We start from the raw sequence: 23,051 nt of genomic DNA, 5'->3' as shown, positions 1-23,051 counted from the left end.
TCCCCATCTTGTGAAGAGTATTGAGATATATCTCTTGTCACGTCAATCTCGGGGTGACGATTCAATGTCTTCCTCTGAGGATCAAAGAAATAATTCAGGAGAAAAACAGGAAGCATATTATCACTTAAGATTAGTTATTAACAGCCACATTGGTGTTTAGGCTCAAATCTGTCCAAATTTCAACATAAGATTGCACTATATATGAACTCAAGACTTCAAGTTACAGACAGAAGTTCTTACTACAGTGGCCGAAACCTAATCTGAAAGCTTCTTTTTATTTCCTTACACTACTCAAATCAAATAACTTTTGTTGGGCAACTGCAGACACTCAGCTGAGTCAATGAACATATTTCAGACAGCTGCTACTTGTTTGTGAAACGGAAAATGTTTTTGCTGAAGGAAATGCAGGTTATACAAAGAGAAATAAAAATTAAGATTAAAAAGAAAGGCCTCCAATTGGCACAGTTGGAGGATGAGACAGAGAATCTCATTTATACATATGTAAATACATATGCAAATCTCATTTAACCAGGAAGCAACTAACCAAAATTCCTCCATTAATCGTGTGTGTGTGTGTGTGTGTGTGTGTGTGTGTGTGTTCATTTGTATACTAACATTTCTAGATTGATTTACAAATATTAAAACTTTTCTAGCTACTTTCAATCAGTAAGAAAAATTAACCAAAACATTCTTTTCTAAACAACTGTTCCAGTTTATGCTATAATTTTTTTCTAGGAAACTGGGACACTGATTTCATTTGCTATATACCAAAATTACTACTTGGTAGGAAATATCTCTTCCTATTTATTCTAAAGTGATATAAAATATCATTGACCCAAATTCTGTCAATTGATATTGTCTTCTTAAAATTATCAGAAAGGAGCCATTTTCCCAAATGCTGTGATTGAGAAATAGCTAAATCTAACATCTAACATCTTTATTAAACTCAAACTCAAGATTGCTGATATACATATTATATTAATAAGAGTATGCACGAATATCATCCTAATTTGGATCCATTTAATAATTCCTAAGAAAAGAGTCTATGACAAATCAAAACAGGAATAAAAAGTTCATCTGTTCTCCATTTCATGCTTCATGAGTCAGAGCAAGGGAGTAGGAAAGGCTGGACTTGGCATTCAGATAGGCCCGGCTATGAAATGTTACCACTATTAGTTATTAAATTCAAGGTCTTCTCTGTTCACTCATCTGTAAAAGTAGGCTGGTATTTTCTTCATAGGATGGTAAGAATGGAAACAGATGCTATGTAAAATCCCTTCTAGAATGCCTCACATATGTTGCCTTATATATTTCCTTTGTTAAAAAAAAAAAAAAAGAAAAAAGCATGAATGAATGTATTTTTTCTACAAGTTCTTTGGCACCACCTCACCCCAAGAGATGCTTACAGTAACTTCTAAACGATCATCTCCATTTCCAAACTAATCTCTGTCAGTAGATTTGTTCAGAGGGAAGCCTGAAGCCTTTCATTCTGTGAATCCAAACTCTTCAGTGGCACTTCTCAGGCTAGCTCCAGAACCGGATTCCTCAGACAGGCATTCCACATCCTCTGTGTGCCCTCCCTGCCTCATTCCTAATTCTCCCCACAAGACGCACAAAACCTGGCCCTGAACTTGCATGGCCTGTCTCTATATCCAATATCCCAGAAGACACATTCAAGCCCTGGCTTCCTGCATTTGGGTACTTCCTTTCCTTCTTTTATTTGCCCAGGGATCCCTTATTTTAAACTGCTCCTTTTCCTCTCTAGGCAGGAGAAAATAACGTTCCCTTCCCCCAAAGTTCTTAATTCCCTACAACATGAGCCAATTTCCTTGCGACCTTCTGATACTGTCTTGAATGATGATTTAAATCTGTCACTCAGCCGCTTTCTGTTTTTACCTTCACTACAGACACATCCATAGCACCACCATCAGCCTGTTAACCATTGATGGTGAGTCTTACACAGAAAAGTCTCTCGCTGAAAATGATAGGCTTAAATCCTGTAAGTTAAACTTCTTCAGGTTCATCCTCTCCATAACTGTTAAGTCACCAGAAAAATGCAAAGGAAGAATCAGGAGAAAACAATCCCATCACAATTTCACTCATCCTTACTATAATAAGTGCAAAGAGTAAAAGAGCCAGAACCTCTCAATGAAAACTGTCTTGGAAATTATTTAAATGCAAATAATTTTAAACAGATGACCAAAAAAAAAAAAAAAAACCCTCTGGCATGTTTTTTAAAGTTTGAAGGAAAAAAGAAACAATGCTTGAATAAGTTCCAGTAAGAGCTGAAGAAAAGCCATGTTGATGAGCTTTAATCCCTACACAACAGCTGACTGGATGATTCCACTCAGTGAAAACCACACTGGCTCACTCTTGCGCTGGCACTGAGATCCAAATGTTCTCTGACTCAAGTGTTCCCGAGCACCCAGTTCCTGAGGTCCAGAGTGGTTCTGCAGAGCTGAGAGATACTACCCAACGAACATACAAATCCTGTGTTTACAGGGCACCTTGAAACTCACAGAAAGTAACACTGCCATCTACCCAGTGCAGGCTTCCCTGGTGGTTCAGTGGGAATGAATCTGCCTGCAACTGAGGAGATGCAGGTTCGATCCCTGGGTTGGGAAGGTCTTCTGGAGAAGGAAATGGCAACTCACCCCAGTATTACTGACTGGTGAATCCCACGGACAGAGGAGCCCGGCAGGCTACAGTCCGGAGGACTGCAAAAGAGTCAGACAGAACTTTAGAAACTAACCACCACCACCCGGGGTATGGGCTAAGTAACAGCAAATAACTAACGATGGATGAAGACAGCAGCCGAGACTCCTCTAAGCTCAAAACAGACCTTACATTTTTGCAGTACAGCAGAAACTAAAAACAATACTTTAAAGCTAATACACTCCAACCCCCCCCCCAACACACACACACAATAGACCTTATAACCTAAGGGCGATGATGCCATCATTCAAATGAGACATGGTGCTTGGCCAGCACACGGACAGGGAGTCAGGCATCCACTCGGGAAGCACAAAAGCGATGTGCAGAATCTGAGGAGGACTTTTGGTGGGAGAAACAGTTTGGCACCGATACAGAAGAATGTTACATTTAGGGATCTTTAACAACATCATGATGCCTGGGGGAGCTTCCTGGGAGTCCCGATCCCTCAAAACAATGATCAATATTAAAAGCGCTGCTGCTCTACTTTCTGTTCTAACAAAAGAAGACTCAGGGATCTATTTTTCGAATTTAATAACTCCCAATGTTCTAGAAATGTGGATTTTGCAACTAAGATAATGAATGGAAATTAACTTCAGGAAAACAGATTCATTTCTCATTTTTTCCCCCAAAATTACAGACCCGTTGAACATTTCACACTCCCCCACAAAATATTGCTATTCCAGCAACACCTAAATTTGAATGAAGTCATTGAATTTAGAACTATTTTAATAAGATGCTTTTCAGTAATATAAATTTGTATTTTGTATAATTATATGAGTAATTACATAAAGCTCTAAGCTGTTGTGTTGAGCTTACTTTGATATGTATTGCTAACTTTGCTGTATGATAGATATAAAATGAGTAAAAATACAGTTTAAAATTTATTTAATTAAGCATTTAAAAATTCTTCCTCCAAGTTAAGACCATTCAGTCTGAAATCTGTAATAAATACATTTCCTAGTTTCCACCAAAGGAAAATGCTGTATCATTTGTTTATATGCATTTATAAATTTTCAACAGTTTTTAAATATGATCCAACTTATTAACACAACAGTATATTTTTAATATTTGCTCCAATGTAATCATTTCAGAATGTATAGTTCTTTCTCAAAAGACACTAAAATATTAAATGAGTGCTGTAGGTTTTCAGAAGCACTTTCAAGCCTGTCTATACTAATAAGATATCCTAAGTGAATTAGTATTACAAAAGAAACGTATCACTAAGTTTAAATATTCATGTGAATACTTAATAGGTCAAGCCTTTTACATTAATCTGAGACAATATAAGAGTGGTTAGAGTAAGCATTCTCCTATCAGTGAAGTTTTCATGTCAGATAATTTCTCCCATTTTCCCCTTATAAAAGCACAAAAGGATGTTTCTCTCCTTGTATTTCTGAGGAACAAAAAGTAATCTGTTCTTCCAGAGATAGGATGGTATTCACCCTTCTTTCCAGAATAGAGTATCTGGCATAATATGTTTTTGCAGAGTTTTGTTAAGTAAGCCGTTAGGAGGGGTGACTTATCACAGGCAGCCTGGTTTCTGGTTCCTCATGGCAGGGATGTGTGTCCATGCAAAGTCATGTCCGACTCTTTGCAACCCGTGGGCTGTAGCCCACCAGGCTCCTCTGTCCACGGCACTCTCCAGGCAAGAATACTGGAGCGGGTTGCCATTTCCTCCTCCAGGGGATCTTCCCGCCCCAGGGGCTGAGTCCAGGTCTCTGAGGTCTCCTGCACTGGCAGACAGGTTCTTCACCACTAGCGCCGCCTGGGCAATGCCCAGTGTGTCTACGTGTGGAGGCCGGAGGTGAGACTGAAGGCTAACAGCTCCGATCAAGGTCTTTCTTAACATTAAAAAAAAAAGATTATTGATTTATTCCATTTAGAATTAAGTTAATGTTATTAAAAATAAATCCTCACTTAAAATTTTCCCTCTTTCATTTTTTTAGTTAGAAAACTTTTCTCCTGCCTTACTCTCTTCTTAGCCTAAAATCTGCCTGACTCACATGAGATTTTTCACAAAGCAGATCTGTAAAATCAGGACAAGATTAGATTTTTGACAAGATTAAAGCCTCCTTAATCTTGATTAATGGTCAAATAGACAGCTGTCTGGCCAAGATCCTCTGGAGTGACTGGGCAGCGTTTACAATTCATAGAAAGTTAAGACAGTTTGTGCCTTTGTTGCCCATGTAGTCAGCTCTCTGCCTTTGATCTGCGCAGTTCAGTGGTACCCACAAAACGGAACTCCGGACAACTAACAGATGCAGGAAACAGCAATCTCATGAAAATCTGAAGAGTCAGATAATTCCTTAAAATAGGTTTGAGCACAAATCCATCTTAGAGTGAGAGTCCCTTCAACTGCTATGGGAAGATGGACCAAAGGCAATGAGGGAAGGACTCCAGGTCTCACTCCCGTTAACTTTGGGTTGAGGAGCTCCTAGCAAAGAAACCACGGGAGAAAGGAAGAGGTAACTGGCCGCCAGTATCAGGTGAAGACAGGCCCATCCACATCAAGGAAGGATCCAACAGTTAAAGCCAACACTGACTCAAAGATGGCAGCTGGCCTATGAGAAAACACGTGAGGTTAAACTGTAGCAGCAAGTAACAGAAGGTCGGAGAGGCCACTCTGCTCAGTCACAGCTATGGGGCTGGGGGAAGAGGAGGAGAAGCAAGGGGCCAGGAATCACAGCTTTGCACTGAACAATGCCTGGGCTGTCTGGTCAAAGAAAGTGGGCAGCCAAAGGCATTCATTACACTTTCTCAAAGAAAGATAAATGTAGTCTTTCTCTGGGACAAATCAAACCAAACAACAAGAAGGGAAGTTTGATGTATGCTCCAGTTGCTATGGTTACGAGAGACAGTAACTGGCAGGCCGCTGTACACAGGTGAGTCTGATGCCTGGTAAGGTGGGCGGATTCAGGCTTTGGGAGCCGTGTTCAGAAATCCCAAGAGAAACTATCAATGTATTTCATTTCAACTGGAGACAGAGTACAAAACACTTGGGGTCAAAAGGATTCTTACAGATCACTGTTCTACCACTCTCATTTTGCAAAAACTGAGAAAGAGTGAAGCTCAAGAAGAAATGACTCCTGACGGTTTACAAAGGTGTCCATATGCAGCACTGCTGACAGTACGCATGATTTTTGCCCATTGCTTTTAGGGTGATTATTATTGTTGAGCTAGGAAGAGGCATTTCAGTCCTTACTCCATTAACATTTTCCCTCTCTTCATTCAATAAACATCTGTTGAATGACAAGAACTAGGCACTTAGACTGGAACCTGGGAGTCTCCCCTGGAAAACCTTGGGAAATAAATGCGGCAGATCATAGTACCAAGTGTGACAACAGGCAAAACACTGAAGTCAGTCAAACTGAAATCATGGACCACCAAGCACAAAATTAGGAGGAACTATGATATGAAAACTGGAATGGACTGTGCAAGTATAATCAGATACCAGAAGAACCAATGGCTGAGAACTACAGAAGTAGGAAAAGGAGAGAAAGAGGGAGAGACTAGCAAATCCAAGTTGTCACTTACTCAAGCTTTTGGGACTTTTGCAACACAGAACAAATCACAAGTCGCGAACAATCTTCTATGGGTCATTCTTTTTCTATCTCAACTCAAATTAAGGACAAAATAATCAGTAAAAGATGTGTACATTTCCCTGCCCAAACTATTTTTAAAAATTTTAGTCAGGAATAGCTGGTAATTTTCATCTAATATAAAAGAACATTACACTATTTTGACATAGCTTTCCTGGGAGAAAGAACTTAACTGGTAAACATACCCAGCTATTTCAGGATGTCTGGACTTAAGTGGGTTTGAGAAAAGGTGTAACTGACAATTGGAAACTAAGAGAAATAAAAGCACCTGATGCAGAGGGTAAAACTAACTCTTTAAAAAGTCATCAGGATTATTGCTAAAATGGTGTTCTGGACAAGTTACATAAATTTAAACAAAAATTTAGTGATTTTAAAGAACTATATAGGAGATATGGGCTTCCCTGGTGGCTCAGTGGTAAAGACTCTGCCTGCAATGCAGGAGACGTGAGATGGATCTTTGGGCCATGAGATTGAGCTTTGGGCTGGGACAATACCCTGCAGAAGGAAATGGCAACCCGCTCCAGTACTCTTGCCTGGGAAATTCCATGGACAGAGGAGCCTGATGGGCTACAGTCCATGGGCTGCGAAGTCAGACAGGACTCTGTGACAATAACAATAATACCTAAACCACAACAATATAGGAAATACACAATGAAAACACTTAAACTCAGCTAGAGGGAGAATAAAATGTATAAGTTCTGTAGAAACCCATTTGCCATGATCCTATAGAGCTTCAGGGTGGGTTGATTCTGCATTTATATCTATGAACATATATCCCAGAAAAATATATGTGTTAAGAAGCATAAACAGGACTCCCAAGACTTTTTCCTTTGCAATTTTTTCTGTCGTAACATAAACTGGAAACAATCTAAATAGCCATCAAAAGAAAGTGGATAAATAACAGAATTATTATTTATTATGGAATAAATACTAGATAAATAATGAAAATGTGGAACTTTCATACAACAAAACATAACTGTGATCATAAATGAATTACAAGTATAAGAAGGGGGATTCTCTCAAACATGTTGAGGGGCAAGATAGGTACTGCAAAAGGAAACATATATTATTTAATATAAATTTCAAAAAGAAGCAAAACAATGTAGGGGATATATAAAATATGAAAAAAACTATACAGAAAAATAAGGAAGTCATAAACTCAACACTCAGCATTGTGGTGGTGGTTAAAGAGAGTTGGTGGAATCTGGGCCAGGCATAGCTCTGTCTCCTAAGTTAGTGGTAGGTAGTTATTCAAGTTAATGTTATTTGTATCTTATTCACATGTAATAAATACCCCTTGCTTGTATAGCACTTTCTAAATACTATGGAGTTACTTCTATTTTTAAAAAGCACTCAGAAAATTAATACTATATTTAACAAACTATTTTAAAAGGTACTTTTTAAGAAGCTGCAAGTATCTAGCACATACTCAGGACTTTAAAAAATTATCTCTTTTAACTCACACAACAACTCTTTGAGGTAAATATTTTACCCTTAGTTAACATAGAAGGAAACTGAGATTTCTGTTTCATAGACTGCCCAACATTAAACACCAAGCAGAGGCGAGATTCAAACCGTATCCAACTGTGAAAGCCAGGGTGAGCCTGTACGTAGGACTATCTAAAATATAACAGCACAAATAAATTTCCAACACAAACATGAAACTGTCTTGTTACACCGCAGTTTACTATTTTCATACCTGAGCATTTATAATGCATCCCTAGACCATATGCTAATAGTTTGTATTAACTTTATGTCATAGTACCTCATTATTACTTCATAATCACAATTTACCATTAAACTCGCTAAATTCTAAAACTGGCAACAGATACCACGTATGTTTATGGAAAGTCTCAATTTAGCTGTACTTCTTTTCATACCCTGACTTCTCTAAGACTGGAAGTTTAAGGAAAGTTAGTTGTCGGTAGGCGGAAACTCCTTTCACTACCCTTGGGACTCACTCCACAGGCAAGGAAACAGGCTTGCCAAGTCCCACAGAAATTACTCACTTCTACACTCTTTTTCCTCAATCTTTTTTCCAACAATACTTCAAAACCTAATTTTAAACTCATGCAGGAAACCTGATTAATACCCCCTGGTTTTCTAACAACACAACTCACTTATATAATTATTTGTCAGCTTTTTACTTCATTGTTGTTTTATTTGCATGTGTCTAGCTTGCAAGCGGAGAAGGCAATGGCAGCCCACTCCGGTACTCTTGCCTGGAAAATCCCATGGACGGAGGAGCCTGGTGGGCTGCAGTCCATGGGGTCGCTAAGAGTCGGACACGACTGAGCGACTTCCCTTTCACGTTTCACTTTCATGCATTGGAGAAGGAAATGGCAACCCACTCCAGTGTTCTTGCCTGGAGAATCCCAGGGATGGGGGAGCCTGGTGGGCTGCCGTCTATGGGGTCGCACAGAGTCGGACACGACTGAAGCGACTTAGCAGCAGCAGCAGCTTGCAAGAGCCACTGAGAAGTGTTGACAAGTTTACTTCCGCAGAGCTGTGCCCTAACGCACTCTTCTTTGCCCAAAGCACCATCAACTGTGCTCCGTAAACAGTAGTCACTTAATAAATGCTGATTGACTTACTACAGTGGAACAACTCGCCTCTGGTATGTCTCAGTAAGCCAGTGAGTCCTCCACATCTACAAACATGCTGGAGATGAGAGCAGGTACTGTTAGAGGCTTGGGGTCTTCCTGAGGGTGCCTGGGATAAGAAAAACACAGAGAGAGACCAAGACAGTCAGGAGAGACACAGAGAGAGGGAACGTGGAAATAAACAAGAGGGGAGAACAGCGTGAGAGGGGCCACAGTCAGCAGTCACAGAAAGCTTAAGCAGTCAGACATGCTCAGAGACAGGGCGGAGGGCAGTGATTTGAACTTGGGTTTCAAGTCGGAAACCACATTTATCATTTACTCCTGTAGTAAGTGCCTCTGTGTTACTAAATTTATGATAGAAATAACTTTGAAGTGGTCAATTATAAGCTTTTTCTGAGCTTATTTATCTTTATTAAAATTCATCCTTACACAGTAGCATCTTTGGAGACACATCTACACAGATAAAAACACAATTCTCAAATTAACCTAGCAGTAAATATGGAAATATTTTTCCAATTCTTCAACTTAGGCAATGGTTACTTCAGAAAGGTAATGTGACTTGCCCAAGGCCACAGGCAAGAACATGATAACTGCGGCCACAAATCTTCTAATTCCAAACTCTAGGACTTTTACTGACATCTCATATTCTCTACTATAAATGAATCATTTATAAATCCAAACTGTTTTTACAGAATAAAATCCAAACTACACACCTTAGATAAAGCTATGCGTTCAGACAATGAACTGCTGAGGTTACTCACTAGAATAATTTTAGAGCTTGAATTATTTAAAAAGTCTATCAGAAAAAATAAAGCAAAATGAAACTACATCAGAATGATAGAAAATTTCAAAGAGAAATAAAACTATGTGAACAGGCACTGACAAAATGTTAACATTTTAAAAAAGGGGCTAGAGTTAGTTCACTGCTTTTACAATTATCATTTCAAAATCTTAATGACTCAACAAATTTCAGCTGAAAGATCAAAAGTTCTATATTTCAATGAGTTCTTACATCTAAATACTAGTAAACCTGTCTCAAACGTGTTCTCTCATGATGCCACACCTAAAGTCTATACTGCAACTCTACTTCAGAGTACTATATATAGTAGAAATAATTTAATGCACATCTTGGTAAGCATTGCATTTTCTCTTGTGATATACTGAAGCTCTTAAATAATCATCACTTTTTGCAAGCAATCAATTGTAATCAATTTTCTATAACTATCAGCAAAGCTTCTTTGGTACAAGTCAAATAAGTATGTTAGTGGATTTCACAGCAAGACACAAAAATAAAAACACAAAGAGACTTCTCTTCAATTGTACACCAACATTTTCCCACGTTCAGCAATTTTTTAAATTGTCAAATCAGCTACAGTACTGTTCTGCCCTCTAGTGACAGGCTAGGTTTTGTTAACTACGTTTTTTGTCTTTGCTTTTTTAAAAAATATAAATGACAGTACTTTTTCATAGTTGAATAAAGGAACAAAAGAACAGAAGAAACTGGCCAATTTTAATATATGGCTTGTGATATGAACACAATGCAGGAAAGATACAATTTCTTCTCATAGGAATAGTACACCTAAGAACTACAAACAAAAAATAAGTATCATTTATTTCAATATTTATGCATATTTTTATGAAATTTGGAAAGGGCAAAGAATTCCATTCAGTTTCTTTGTTATAAAAGCTTTACAAATTTCACAACTATAAATCCCAAATTGGTTAATTCTATTATTTGAGCCTGAGACATCAAGGCAAGCGGCGCTGCATATACGATACACAGATGAACAGTTTTCTAATAGTCATAGTAGAGCAAAAACATGCTTAATGCAAAACCGCACTGAACATTATTTACTTTTAACTGTCCAAGTGGCAGTTTAGATGTCCCTGAACCTCACCGTCGCCAGGAAGAGGCTGACTGTCACTTTACACCTGGAAACATTACTCAAGGATGCCGGCTGAGACACAATCATTAGAGATTCACCATGGTATTTTGACGAAGGCACTTCTTTCCTTCTTAGTTTCTCTTGCCATATATACTCTTGCAAGGATGTAAGGCCTTTCCGGAACAGCATCCCACTCTCACTAATCCCAAACATACTACTTCTGTGTCTACACTCTTATGTTATAAGTTAGTATGACATTTGTACATGTGAATGTAAGAGGATACCTGGACACGTGAGGGCAGGCAGACTGAGGGCGCTGTTCGGAGCACAAACCCTACAGCCAGATTCCCAGAGCCTGGATTCCAGCTCTGCTTCAATTAGCAGTGTGACCTCAGGCAGATTATTTAATTGCACTGTGTTTCAGTTTCCTCAGGCACAAAATGGGAATAAAGAGAGACACCTATCAGTAGTAATATTTTACGGCTTCAAAGGTATTTGAGTTACACAGGTAAGTATATGAGCTTATCAAATCCAGAAAATGTATATTTAAGATTTATGCATTTCAGTGAATGTAAATTTTACATCAAAAGAAAAAAATTGTACATAAATGCTGAGCTACAGTCAATAATATACATACTGAAGTATTTAAGATATTTGCAGTGATGTCTTTACTTTTTAAATGCATCAAAAATGAATTTATGGATGCGCAGATTATAGATAATGTAATAAAATAAGTAATAAGTAAAATGTTAATGGCAGAATCTAGGTGGTAAGTGTAAACATATGCTATTTGTCTCAAGTTTCAAAATAAATGTTGAAGGAGAAATATAACTGATGTGAAGATTCAATAAGGGAATTAAATATGCAGAAGATTGCCTGACAATCAACAGCAGAGAATGACAATACATTTAAGCAAATGAAAATGATCCAGTCATCCCCAGTTAGAAGAAAAAGGGAAGAAAGCAATGAGGTACTGGGCACCCAAACTGGAGTGAGTAGTTGCCACCAAGGGTGTTAAAACTCAAATTTCAAATACCTCATCAAACTGCACGGGCCATGTAGAGAACATGGTCTTTGAAAGTCAGAAAGAGCTGATCTGAATCCTGGCTCTATTTTCAATTAGTCAAAAAGCTCACACAATTTACTTAAATGTTCTGAGCCTCAGTTCTCTCATAAATGAAAAGAGAGTAAAGATACCTGCATCTAAGGGTCCACTGTGAAGATTAAACACATACACTCTTCCACATAAAAAGAGAAATTAGCACATAAAATGCAAATAATAACTACTACAGTTCTTTAAAATTATAATCATTATTACTACTTTTAGGTTGACTCTTTTATATCCTTACAACTATTCTCTGAAGATGGAAACAAAAGTAACTATATATTTGATTCTAACCTAGAAATTTCATATGCAGGTGGCCCTACTAATCCAAAAAGTTTTCTATGAGATCTTTATTAAAACAGAAAGTTTTTTTAAAAGTAAAACTGTACTTCTTGTAAAAGAAGAACTGTTCAATGACAAGAAATTCATTTATCATCCTTATATAATGCCAATTACATAAAAAATGTAAGCCCCTATGGGTGAGGCATTTAGGAAGTATGTTTGATGATGATATTTTAAAGAAAGTAACACTTAGTGTATCTGAGGAAATGATATTAGCATCTGATCTGAAGCAATCTTAGGTAACACATTTAAAGAAAAGCATGTTAAAACTATATTTACAGAAGATAAGTTTTATGTTCCCAGGAAGTGGCTCTGTAAGTCAGTTTAGATCCTTCCATGAAGACTGGCTCAACATAGTGTTTCATGTAAAAATCAAATCAAGAGTGGAAATGAGAGGGGGAGTATTTGAAATATATATAAATACTTTCTGCCTTGACTACTCTGCAAAAACTGCTTCTCCAAATTTAAATCAAAACCACGTGAAGATGGCTATCACCAAAAAAGTCCACAAATAAACGTTGGCGAGGATGTAGAGAAAAGGGAACCCCGGTGCACTGTTAGTGGGAGTGTAAATTAGTGCAGCCACTACAGGAAACAGTAGGAAGGTTCCTCAAAAAACTAAAAATAGAATGACTATACGACCCAGCAATTCCACTTCTGAGTATACATCTCCCCCAAAAAACACTACTTTGAAAAGACACTTGCACCCCAATATTCATAGCAGCATTATTTACAAGAGCTAAGGTAACAAAGCAACCCAAGTATCCATCAACAGATGAATGAATAAAGAAAGATGTCATATATATAGTATGTGTGCAAATACACACACACACACACACACACACACAAACAGAATATTATTCAGCCATAAAAAAGGAATGAAGTTCTGCCAACAATAATAACATAGATGGACCTAGACAGTAGAATGCTTGGTGAAATAAGTCAGAGAAAGATAAATAATTATTATCACTTATGTGGAATCTAAAAAATAAAAAAAACGAATGAATGTAATAAAACAGAAACATGGATACAAAAAACTAGCAGTTACCAACAGGGAGAGGGAAAAGGGGAATGGCAAGAGAAAGGCAGATACAAATATTATGTATAAAATAAATAAGCTACAGTGATATATTATACAGCATCGAGGACATAGCCAATATTTTAAGGAAAATTCAAATGGAGCATAATCTATAAAATGTGCGCATGTGCACTCAGTCGTGTCTGCCTCTTCGCAACCCCATGGACTGCCAGGCTCTTCTCTCCATGGAATTTTCCAGGCAAGAAAACTGGATCAGATTGCCACTTCCTTCTCTAGGGGATCTAGCCAGACCCAGGGATCAAACTCAAGTCTCTTGAGTCTCCTGGACTGGCAAGCGGGTTCCTTACCAGCTGAGCCATTGGGGAAGCCCAATGTAAAAAAATATTAAATCATTTGTTGTATAATACAAGTTGTGAATCAACTATACTTTAATAATAAAATTAATTTTAAAACTATTTCCTTCAAAGGACCCATGGAACACCTAACCCAAACACCTTTTTTTTCTGACAGGAATTAGCCATTTATTGGTGAGCATGATTAAGGAGGGGAAAAGCGCTGATGATCTCATGAGTGCGGGGCCGCCAACTGTCCAGGGGACCACAATTCGGGATGTGTTTAACCCTACAGCCATCCCGGATGGGCTGCTTTTCTGCCACCATGTTTTCAAATTCATTCGCATTAAACTTAGTAAATCCCCACTTCTTGGAGACGTGGATCTTCTGGCAGCCAGGAATCTTGAACTTGGCCCGGCAGAGGGCTTCAATCACATGCTCCTTGTTCTGTAGCCTGGTGCAGATGGACATGATTGGCGCGTTCCAAAGGCGCCGGACATACCTGTCTGGAGTCTATCAGCGCCAGCACAAGGCAACATCTTGCTGATGCGGATAAAGTGGAAAGGGCAGAGCCGCACTCGGATGTGAAAACCATCTTTGCCACAGCTTTTCACCATGTACTTGTTGGCACAAATACGGGCAGACTCCAGGGCTTCAGAGGAGAGCTGCTCATACTCATCTGACACCATGTGGCCACTGAGAGTGGGAGCTCATCCACGTTTGCCTTCTTATGCCTGAAGATGAAGATGCGGATCTTAGCATCACGGACACCTCGGCAGAAGCGGGACTTTGGGTACGGCTTATTCTTACCATACCGGTAACACCAGGCGGGGCGGTGGCCCAGGGCAACACCAGGATCTTCATGGCGTACCAAAGGGGAAAGCCCAAACACCTTTTTAAAGCATTAAACGTCTCATACTTTTCTTGAAAACTCTTTCCCATCTTCCTTAGCACTACGCTTTCCCCACCACAGACCTGATTGTTTTCCTTTCCTTTATACTTCTCTTAACAAGTAAGTAGGTGTTTTCAAAGAATCTGTCTTAGCCTTATTTTCTACTTTCACCAACTTTCAAAGTCAGCTTTACGACCTCTTTCTTAAGCTATACCTATCTTCAGCTGGAATCTCTTCCAAACTCAGAACAAAACTCATAAACACATCCTATACATAATTACACAGATATTCTCTTTGTGTTTCAAATCCATTCCATCCCATCCCCTCACACAAATTGGTTCCTATTATCCACCTCCAGTAGTAGTATAATCTAAACATCTACAACTTATATTAAAAACCTATCTCTGACTTCCTTTTCAACAACCCCCACTGCTTTCCTTCCCTCTTATGATTCCTCTACACCCCCAACACAAGTTCAATCTGGTGCTAAATTCTGCACATTGGTAGTTTGGTTCAAGCGAAAAGACAGGGTTTGTATTCTTTGAGAAATTCTTAAGAGTGAGAGCTAAATTTACAGCCACTAAAAACAGAGAGAAACACACATACACACATCAATAGTGGCAGGCATCAGACATTTGAGAAAATCTTCATTAAAGAAATCATTAAAAGTGAGTATCTATTAATTTTTGCCTTGCAAAATGGGAAAAGACTGATTTGATTTGGTGAGTTGGATACCTCAATCCAAAATATTTTAAGACACATCAAGACAGGGTACAACCTTCATATCTCCTACAATGATTCTATTTACAACTCTCAAACTCTATTAGAAAAACAAATTTCCTTTTGCCTGGGATAAGGTAAAGCCCCTCAAACCAAACTTTCCAAAGCCTATTTTTTTTCCCTTTCAATCCATCTCATTTATATTGTCTGCTCAAAATTTTTCAGTGGTTTATCTGCCTTAAAAAAAAAAAAGTAAAAGAAAAAAAGGAAATTCACCCTGACATTCAAGACCCTCTTTACATCTAGCTCTGGACCAAAATTTCCCATTTTACCCTTACAAACATTCCATTCAAATAGCAAAAGGGGTCTAGGGCATACCTTGAAGATATTGTGGATTTAGATCTAGTCTACCCGAATACAGAAAATGTCATAATAAAGCAAGCTGCACAAATTCTTTGGTTTCCCAGTGCATATAAAAGTATGTTTACACTATAGTATAGTCTATTAAGTGTGCAATAGCATTATCCCTAAAAAAAGGTACATGCTTTAATTAAAAAATACTTTATTGCTTAAAAATGCTAACCAATCTCTGAGCCTTCAGCAAGTCATAATTTTCCATAATAGTAATATTAAAGATCACTGAACACAGATCATTATTATGAATACAGTAATAATGGAAAAGTTTAAAACACTGCAAGAATTACCAAAATGTGACAAACAGACAAAGTGACAGCTGTTGGGAAAAAAAACAATATCTGAAAAGTGCAATAAACTGAGGTATGTCTGCATCCCCCTTTTCCAGACTCTGTATTTATCCCTCTATGTAGTCTTCTCTGATGTCCTACCTGGAATTTAAGATCTTCCTCAGAACTCTTAGTGAGGTTTATTTATCTATCTATAGTCTACCTCATTAGTTTGCCTTCTATTATCATAATGTGACCATCTGACAATGTCTAACACTTTGCACATAGTAGTTCCAGTAAGTATTTATCAGATAAATAAGAGGAACAGAAAGTATGTTCCTTTTACCTTTTAAGTAAAACAATTTTTCCAGTGAGATTACTACAGGTAGTTCAGGTTCTAAAAAAGGAACAGAAGAGCTAGAAAAGGAGTGTGAACACTCTTCCCTCTTATGGGGAGCCGGAAAGTTTAGAATTTTGATGTGCAGCATACTGATAGCTGAAAAAGTATGTAAAGTCTATAAAATCCATAGTTATGATTAGAAAATTCACCTATTTGACTAGGAAAGGGAAAAATTGTTATAAAAAGACCACACAAACATCCTAATACATACATGTTAACTTAGAGAGAAGCTTTTTGAAGGAACCAAGGTATTTTCATAGATAGTCCTAAATTATCTTCAAAACCAGTTGAGATATACTAATTATAGAGATAATAAAAATAAATAAATAAAAGTTACTAGGGACAAAGGACAAAACTGTAATGCTTCATGCTCATGAAAATTACTAGAAATAAAAATACTTTCTTCTCTTGGATCAATTAATTATGAAATGCTAAGCCAACCACCTAAAATGAAGGAGAATCCTGCTCCCCTAGTTTATGGATAGACTAGTAGAATAAGGTCATAATAAGGTCATAGCTGTTTAAAATTTTTTGAACTTTTTAGTTAGGTTGCAATAATCAATTTACAAAAATAGCTCTCATACTTTAAATTTCATTAAGAATTCATAATACAGCTCTTCGTTTCACTAAAATAATTATAGTCTTTGAAGAAAATTGTGTAGATTATAAAAACGTACTATTACACTTAAATAATTTACCTGTTGTTTGAGGTGATAACTTTATTGTTAATACCAACACTGCATGAGGCGATAGTATTCCTAAAATAACTATACCTCACTGAATGATAGATGACTTACCTCCTAATACTTTCAGATACTTGAGCTTTGATTACGCTTTAATAAAATTACAAAATTAAATTGGGCAAAGTATAAATAAACTTCTTATTATGATGGTACAGGAAATATTTTAAGATATTTAACAACATAAAGAGTAAATGTTATTCTTTAATGACTTAAAACCAACCTGTACTCAGTAAAGACTTCATATGATAAAGATGTGCAACATAGTAAAGACATTTCTCTCGCTGTGAACAGAGATAATAACATGCTTGAAATTCCATTTCAAGGAACGGTTAAAGCAGTAAAGAGAATCAAACACCACTGTGACCTACTGTCCATTGTGAGAGCAAACACATCTTCTTAGCAACCCTGCCCTGTGCTGGGTTGGCACCGGAACCCCCAGCACTTTTAATCTCTGTAAGACCTTTACACAGACCATATTCACCCCGTTTCACAGATGAAGAAAAGTAACTTTCCCACAGTACAATCAGTAATCAGCCGAGTTGGATTCAGTCTTGTGTAGAGTCCATCTGACTCCAGAGCCCATGCTTCTGAGATCAAATTACAGCTGAAAAAAGTGATCCATTTAAATTTGTCTTCTATAAGGAAATCTTTAAGTTTCTACCTCTCTACCTAGCATCTTAATCTCCAGGAAGCAAGAATGAGTATTAGGCAGTTGACAATCTCACGCAAAGAATCTTTATAAGCATTGGGAAGTAAAAGTTCTAAAGTATTTTTTTCCACAGGCACATTATAAATTCTAATGTTCTATGACTTTGATGATTAGTTCAAAATTAATAAAGAGAAACATAACTGGCACACCTTTACCATCAACAAGACAGATTTATGTTATGTCAGCAATAAAGAAAAACAATATCCGTTATCTTAACAGGAAAAACTTTTAAACCTGAAAACTATCATTCCTTTAAGTACTGATGTCACTAAATGGACCGAAAGATGAGCTGTGCGTGTGTGAGTGCTAAGTCGCTTTAGTCGTGTCTGGCTCTTTGCAACCCCATGGACTGTAGCCTGCCAGACTCCTCTGTCCATGGGATTCTCCAGGCAAGAATACTGGAGTGGGCTGCCATGCCCTCCTCCAGGGGATCTTCCCAACCCAGGGATCGAACCTGCATTGCAGGCTGATTCCATACCGCTGAGACACCAGGGAAGCCCAAGAGATGAGCTATAAGTGTCAGCAAATAGCAGAACAAAATGACTGACAAAGAGGTTTGTATTTAAAAACAGGGGATTGACACTGGCTGCTAACTTCACACTTTCCTCTATTGTCTCTTTATATAACACACCTATTTGATGAACAGGCATCTCTAACAATACTGAAAACATAGCAGGTATTCACAAACTATATTAAGCGCATGATTCAGAGTATCAGATTGGTCCATCTGGGTGGTGCCTGAGGGTTTACCCTTCTCTGCACATGGATACATCTCATGTTTTGCGGGTTTCACTCTCTCTAATCTAGTAATTAGTATGGCATAACTGAAAATGCTTGGGACAGTGTTCACCAGTTAAATGGTATCTTACTATTTAAGCCTGGTTCAGAAGACAGTTCCTCCCCGTCTAATTGACCTTTCCAGAAAACTGTACACTTTTTATGCCTATGGTAACTCAACAGCTTAAAACATTACATTCCTGAAGTGGAATACGTTTGCCTCAAAGAGACACTTAGTAATAAATGGCCTTACAATAAATGTTAAGGAAACACTGAAATAACTTCATAACTCATCTGCTTTTTAAGAACAGCAATATAACCATGTCAGAGACAGAACAACTGAAAATCAACCAGATTACCAAAGTTTATAAAATCAAAACACACACACACATAAACACAAACCAAAACACAATGTTCTTCTCTAACATCTTTATAAAACAATTTGAATATAGAAATATCCTAAAAATAGTACCCCCCCCAGAATAAAACATCTAAATGTGGACTTAAGTCAACCTTTCTGTTATGTATTAACTAAATACAAGTACCATACAGCATCTCTTGTGACCCATCCTGAACCAATTTGCCTTCCTTGTATCTCAGAACCTTCACATGCACTCCACTCAAAAGGTCACTGGTAAAGTGTTAGGGAAGTACTTGGCACAAGGCTTACAAGTCTTAATAAACTCTTGCTGACTCAATGTACCCTATGAACAATACAACAGGTACCCAGAAATTATTATGCCACTCATTTTAAGTTCTTAAGATCACTAACATTTATTGATTATAGGACTATCTGCAATTTAAAGACTTATTTAGGGGGAACACTCCTCTCCCTGAACTAAGACTTGGAAGAATAACTATCTCCAAGTAGACCTGGGGATGTTTATTAATATCAATACCAATGGAATATACAATTAGTAAAATGTGAACGCCTGTATTACTAATTCACCAAATGTTCACTAAGCAAGTTCCACGTGCTGGACACGTGGGTTTGGGGGATACAGCCCAAAACGAAACAGACCCTCTAATGTAAACTTAAGTCTTCAGGTTTCTTGAAGAGGTTACCTGAAAATATTACATGTATTCACTCACATATATTTACACTTATCTGTGTCTGCACAGAATACTCAGTAAATATATTATGTATTTTACATTAATATGCATAGAAATTCTGAGAGCAATGTTATGAGAAATTTCACCCCAGTAGATCCATTTAGATCCAGAAAAACAGGACTGCACTAAAGCCTTTTGACGGTGTGGATCACAACAAACTGGAAAATTCTTGAAAGAGGAATACCAGACCACCTGACTTGCCTTCTGAGAAACCTGTATACAGGTCAAGAAGCAATAGTTAGAACTGGACATGGAACAACAGACTGGTTCCAAATTCGGAAAGGAGTACATCAAGGCTGTATATTGTCACCCTGCTTATTTAACTTATATGCAGAGTACATCATGCAAAATTCCAGTCTGGATGAATCACAAGCTCAAATCAAGATTTCCAGGAGAAATATCAATAACCTCAGACACGCAGATGACACTATCCTAATGGCAGAAAGCCAAGAGAACTAAAGAATTTCTTGATGAAGGTGAAAGGTAATGAAAAAGCTGGCTTAAAACTCAACATTCAAAAAACTAAGATCATGGCATCTGGCCCCATCACTTCATGGCAAATAGATGGGGAAAAAGTGGAAACAGTGATAGACTTTATTTCCTTGGGCTCCAAAATCATTGCAGATAGTGACTGCAGCTGTGAAATTAAAAGATGCTTTCTCCTTGGAAGAAAAGCTATGGTAAAACTAGACAGCTTATTAAAAAGCAGAGACATTACTTTGCCAACAAAGGTCCGTCTAATCAAAGCTATGGTTTTTCCAGTTGTCACGCAGGATGTAAGAGTTGAACCATTAAGAAAGCTGAGTGCCAAAGAGATGATGCTTTCGAACTGCAGTGCTGGAGAACTCTTGAGAGTTCCTTGGACAGCAAGGAGATCAAACCAGTCAATCCTAAAGGAAATATTCACTGGAAGGAGTGATACTGAAGCTGAAGCTCCAACACTTTGGCCATACGATGTGAAGCGCCTACTCTTGGGAAAAGACCCTGATGCTGGGAAAGACTGAAGGCAGGAGAAGGGGACCACAGAGAATGCAGAGTTGGACATGACTGAGCAACTGAATAACAACAACAACAACAAGATCCATTTATTTTCCTGGAGAAACACAATTCTCTGTAACAGAGATCAAAGGGAATATGGACTTCAGTATAAAAACAATTTATCCACCTTTCAGAGTAGTAATAATGGATGAAGTGGCCATGTCTCAATTTAATTGTATTGTCCTTATCTAGTAAATTTAACACTCAGTACACTGAGCCTATGCAAAAGAAATACACTGCTAAAATTTATTATATATAAGGCTTAAGTTTGAGTCATCTATATATAGCTTTCGAAGGAAACCAAAATGAAAAGTAAATAAAAGGTAAAATAATAACTTTCAACCAATTAACTATAATCCACAAAATCAGATCAGTCCTCAAGAGCTTATCTTCTAGTCTATAAACACACAAGGTGAAGAAAAAAATTACAAATCAATTTAAAGTTATTATTATACAAAGAGAGTCTCAAAGGTTTGTTTCCGTATGGTATATTTTTTGTTTTCAGATAGGCATCAAATCATAAGACACTCAAATTATTCTAGTGACACAGAGAACAATTTTTTAAGTTCAAAAGTAAAACTAAGAGTTAAATTGAGCCTACATCAATACGATTACTAATCCCAAACACTCATCAACTGAAAGTTCCTCCTATGTATTAGAAAGAGGTACTACATAGATGTTCAAAGAATTGCATTTAGACTATTACTTGAGAAATACAATGATTACCTAACCTAAGAGCTAATATCAGAGGAAAGGAGGAGAAGGAGGAGGATGAAAAAAGGAGATTAAAAAAAGAAAGAGAGAGAGGGAGGACAATTAACAGGGAGAATAGGAGATTTAGGACTCTGCTGTGGCTTTTGCTGGCTTTATTTCAATCAAATGCAGAAACTTTTCTTTCTGTTTTCCAGAACCTTTAAGACTATGCTATTTTCCTGCTGAATAAAGTAAAAGAATATAGCCATGAAAAATATGAATTGGCTTGATTATAGTAAGCAGAAACATATATCTCAAAAAAGTTAAGTGTCTTCTTCTTTGACCTAATTTTCAAATACATTCCATATCAAGTCAACAATGAATACACATGGAAATCAATTTTTACAATGATGTTATTCTTCCATCATACAAAACACTGATTTTCAAGTTGTTAGATTTGATTCCTTCCCTAAGACACTTTTTTTTAAATGCACAGTTACTTCAAAGTGGAAGAAATATGAATTTGGTAATTTCAAATGTCTCCCATTCCAAAGATTCAAAGATAATTTTTAGAATCTTAGATGAAACAGTAAACCAGATCTTCTTGTTTATAGATTAAATAACATAGAAATTTTTTTTAACGTTCTCTTCTCTCTTTGGCACAGAAAAAAACAAATACCTCTGGTATGAACTGAAGTGGCTGCCCTCAAATTTGTATAATGAAACCTCAAACCCCAGTGTGACTGGGTGTCTACTTGGAGACAGACCCTAGAAGTAGGTAAAAGTGAAGTAAGGTCACCAGGGTGGGGCCATTATCTGATAGAACTGGTGTCCTTGTAAGAAGGGGGGAGAGGCCGGAGCACACTCTCTCCACAGGAACAGAGAAAAAGTCATGTGAGGACACAGCACGAAGGTAACTGTCCATAAGCCAGAAGAGAAACCACATAGAACAGAACTTGTCAGCACCTTGACCGTGGACTATAAGCCTTCAGAACTGTAAAAAAAAACCCAAAAAAATCTATTGTTTAAGTCGCCCGGTCTGTGGTATTTTGTTATGGCTGCCCAAGCAGACTACACAGTCTCTAAAAATGAAAATATTCTATTTCTGAAATAGTTTCACTCTATCAATGATCCAGCTGAATATATAGCTGGCAGTTGTTACAACAACGATTCGCTTATAAACAGAAACACTTGGGACACTTTGAAAAATAAGTCACCCCAAAATTATTTATATGTGTGTGTGTTATTCTAAATTAAATTATCATTTAGAAATAACATAAAGCTTTGAACCCTAAGAAATATCCTCTGCTGTCCTGCTGGACAATGCCAACAGAGAAGTCATCGAAGGAATTTAAATAATCTCAGCCTCACTGGAAAACAGCAGCATAGAAATCTTGAAGTAGAAACGCTGACTCTTTTGAAACCAAACAGTGTTTGCTCTACATGCTGAAGACAATTTCTGTGGCACTCTCTCTTGTTCTTGTACCATGTGAGATTATAAAAAATTGTATTTCTTTGATGCCAACCTTAAAATGCAGAGGCGAGGCCATACACCACATTTGGCAATCACTGTTAGGACTTCTATGTTCTCAGTGGCAAGAACTGATTTATTAGTTCACAGGGTGACTAGTCCTTCCACAGGATTCACCTTTTCGGATAAGG

The 23,051-nt window shown here is 37.5% G+C and overlaps 1 protein-coding gene across 13 annotated transcripts in view; it reads right to left on the bottom strand.

Annotated features, from left to right (window-relative positions):
• The window catches only part of BBX (BBX high mobility group box domain containing), a 299,562-nt gene that overhangs the window by 129,814 nt on the left and 146,697 nt on the right, over positions 1-23,051 (bottom strand). The window contains exons 1-2 of one of the 13 annotated variants that reach the window (XM_043448966.1): positions 11,088-11,213; positions 8,909-9,026 (exon numbers count right to left, since the gene is read on the bottom strand). The exons of 10 other annotated variants lie outside the window; for them this stretch is intronic. The gene's annotated coding sequence lies outside the window, so the exon portion shown is untranslated. Of the gene's footprint in view, positions 1-8,908; positions 9,027-11,087; positions 11,214-23,051 lie in introns of those variants that run through there. 2 more of the 13 variants (XM_043448958.1, XM_043448959.1) reach the window with 2 other exon arrangements.

The sequence above is a fragment of the Cervus canadensis genome, chromosome 27, assembly GCF_019320065.1.
Source record: "Cervus canadensis isolate Bull #8, Minnesota chromosome 27, ASM1932006v1, whole genome shotgun sequence".
NCBI lineage: Eukaryota > Metazoa > Chordata > Mammalia > Artiodactyla > Cervidae > Cervus > Cervus canadensis.
Note: the sequence above shows the minus strand (reverse complement) of the source record. Positions and strands in the feature narration are given on the sequence as shown.